We start from the raw sequence: 3,328 nt of genomic DNA on the forward strand, positions 1-3,328 counted from the left end.
TACAAGAAAAAAAAAAAAAAAAAAAAAAAAACCAAAACCTCTCAATCAGCCTACGATTCTCTATTACAATTTTTTTTACAACAAAAATCTCGACGCGGAAATCCATCCTGACATTTCTCTGACAGCAAAATCCAAAATTAATTCCAATTTCCCGGAGCACATATAAATAGATAATTCACCATCCCAACTTGACGTTTAGGTGCCATGGTATCCTCCCCCTCAACCCCCTATTGTACAAACAAAAGATGGCCTCCTACGAGCACCCTTGCCATTTGGACAGCTGGCAGTATAAATTCAGCCGAATAAACAGCAAGAATAGTCAGCTTCCGAAGAAGCTCCAATGGCTCTTGACTAGCTTTCGAATCTTTAGGGAATTTCGTGACAAATCCTGAGTATCCGATTCTGGTAAATAATAAGCTGCCGATTCTATTCGCTCTGCCTTGTTTTGTCATCGTACTTGTGACTGTACGAGTGCCAGGAGCTAAAAATAAAAATAAAGCTTGTACTACACCATTGTCAATATTACTTTTTTACCTCACTGTAAAATCGAACGATCGATATACGTATAATTTAGATTCAATTTGACTAACAATTAGCAGGAGTGATCGGGCTAACATTAATGACCCAACCTAACCTCTACTTTCCATGTCCTAATCTTTGCTCTTTTGCTAAAAGATAACCAAGAGGACGATTAAGCTTATCCCAGCGAGAATAGAGGAGTTCGTTCGTGAATTTATTCTATTAATTGCGTACACGGTAGGCTTAGATTATTATTCTTAGTCTACAGTGGTGTTATCAAGTAGACGTTAAAATTGATAGGAGCCATCAGTGCCAAGTCATCAAATCTAATCAAGGTTAATAATGGCTGTTCATTAAATTAATTATTCGCGTACGAAATTAGTAAAAGTGACGACACTGATACAGAGTAGGAAATTGTTAAAGAGGATGAGATCAAAGGAAGAAGAGGAAGAATAAGATTAAGTGAGATACTTAACGGTTCACGCAATAAGTACAAAGATCAATTCTCAAAGGGTCGCCAGATTAATTTTAGATTATTGGAATCAAAGACGGTTTCATTGACAACCATTCGATGAGAAGTATCAATCATGATAGATGATATACCTATGGTGGTACTTAAAAGAGGATGCTGCAAATCCTTTAAATCGTCTTTAGAAATACTCATAATACGAATTCGAGTATTGTGGATGAATTGATGGAAGATAGACGAAAAAAATTTTACACCTCGTCGTGTGGACCTTGACGATCATTTATCTGTAATAAAAAATAATTATTTTTTTATAAAGAAAATCTTTTACAATGGCACCCACGTAACGAAGGGCCATTATTATTGGTTCTAGGTAGGAAAAAAAAAACAGTACCTTTTTTGTCTCTGTAGACGGGACAGATAATAAAGACTCTTGAGAAACGTCAGATAAAGTCTTTTGGTCCATTGGGGACTTTGAACTGATTAGACTCATTAGTCTTGGACGTTTATCCTGTCTTACCCAGAGATCGTCAGATGCTTCAGAGTAATACAGTGATATGTGGATATGATGAAAATAACACGCAAATAACATTCATTTCTCATTGTCCAGTGACATCTCTGTATGTGGTCCATGAATCCCAGATCGTGGTAAACTGTCAGAAAAAATTTTTTAATTAAATTTCTCCTTGGAATTTCAAAAACGAAAATCCATTCCAAGGCTAATCCATATTTCTCCTAATGCGATCTGAATAACAAAATACTCAAGAGTAACACAGTGATATGTGGATATGACGAAAAATAACACGCAAATAACAATCCCAGATCATCGTAAACAGTCAGATGTCGATTCTCCAAATATTCTTCAATTTGGAGTTTCAAAAACGAAAATCAATTCCAAGGCTAATCCATATTTCTCCTAATGCGATCTGAATAACAAAATACTCAAGAGTAACACAGTGATATGTGGATATGACGAAAAATAACACGCAAATAACAATCCCAGATCATCGTAAACAGTCAGATGTCGATTCTCCAAATATTCTTCAATTTGGAGTTTCAAAAACGAAAATCAATTCCAAGGCTAATCCATATTTCTCCTAATGCGATCTGAATAACAAAATACTCAAGAGTAACACAGTGATATGTGGATATGACGAAAAATAACACGCAAATAACAATCCCAGATCATCGTAAACAGTCAGATGTCGATTCTCCAAATATTCTTCAATTTGGAGTTTCAAAAACGAAAATCAATTCCAAGGCTAATCCATATTTCTCCTAATGCGATCTGAATAACAAAATACTCAAGAGTAACACAGTGATATGTGGATATGACGAAAAATAACACGCAAATAACAATCCCAGATCATCGTAAACAGTCAGATGTCGATTCTCCAAATATTCTTCAATTTGGAGTTTCAAAAACGAAAATCAATTCCAAGGCTAATCCATATTTCTCCTAATGCGATCTGAATAACAAAATACTCAAGAGTAACACAGTGATATGTGGATATGACGAAAAATAACACGCAAATAACAATCCCAGATAATGGTAAACAGTCAGATTGTGGATTCTCCAAATATTCTTCAATTCAATTTCTATTTGGAGTTTCAAAAACGAAAATCAATTCAAAGGCTAATCCATATTCTTCCCAATGAGATATGAATGACAAAATACTTGGTATTCACAGTTTTGACACTCACGCCAGATCATCCACAGAGATAAGAAGCGATGGAACGTGATAAGGTACTCGGGTCTTTAAACAATTTGAACCTTGACCCAGACCAGGAGGTCCCGGGTCCTGCTGTTAGAAGTTTGTTAGAAAACCCAAGTTGGGTCGTATCTTGTGTAAATTTCTTTAAGATCGCGTCGTCCCCGCGGAGAATTCACAAAACTGTTACAAAAAAAAAAGTTACAAACAAAAAAAAAATTTTCATGTTTTCGGTACCAGCGTGCACCAATTAGCATAAGATGGGTTAGTTACCTTAGAAAATTGGTCTCCCGAATAATCAGCATAGTCCTCACTAATTAGACAGCCTTGACTTTCGGCTATCTATTAGCGCCACCGGCAGAGATTCAATTTGAAAACTCGGGTAGATTTAATTACCCTAAATTTAATTATTCTCCATGATGGTTACACTTAGGTTTCAGCAGGCTGATTTATTAAATTATTTCTGATAATTACTCGCGAAGTCAAACATCTATTACTGCGATTTTACCGACCCCTACGATATTCGATATATTAGTCTACGGCTAATTTCACATAAGATACTATTGTATATACGCGTCATAATATCACAGAGCGTCCCGACGCTCCTCGACGTCGTCGCTTGACCCCCCCC

General features: G+C 36.1%; 2 protein-coding genes and 1 long non-coding RNA gene across 3 annotated transcripts in view; 1 reads left to right on the top strand and 2 right to left on the bottom strand.

Annotated features, from left to right (window-relative positions):
* LOC112494326 overlaps positions 1-1,626 on the bottom strand; it is a 4,668-nt gene extending 3,042 nt beyond the window's left edge. The window contains exons 1-2 of the long non-coding RNA XR_003059613.1: positions 1,380-1,626; positions 1,123-1,272 (exon numbers count right to left, since the gene is read on the bottom strand). This is a non-coding gene — a long non-coding RNA (uncharacterized LOC112494326). The remainder of the gene's footprint in view (positions 1-1,122; positions 1,273-1,379) is intronic.
* LOC107267562 (dynein heavy chain 1, axonemal) overlaps positions 1-3,328 on the bottom strand; it is a 60,432-nt gene that overhangs the window by 30,099 nt on the left and 27,005 nt on the right. The gene's annotated exons all lie outside the window — the stretch shown is intronic.
* The window catches only part of LOC107267571 (thyrotropin-releasing hormone receptor), a 25,292-nt gene that overhangs the window by 8,777 nt on the left and 13,187 nt on the right, over positions 1-3,328 (top strand). The gene's annotated exons all lie outside the window — the stretch shown is intronic.

The sequence above is a fragment of the Cephus cinctus genome, unplaced genomic scaffold, assembly GCF_000341935.2.
Source record: "Cephus cinctus unplaced genomic scaffold, Ccin1 Ccin1_scaffold0412, whole genome shotgun sequence".
Taxonomy (NCBI): domain Eukaryota; kingdom Metazoa; phylum Arthropoda; class Insecta; order Hymenoptera; family Cephidae; genus Cephus; species Cephus cinctus.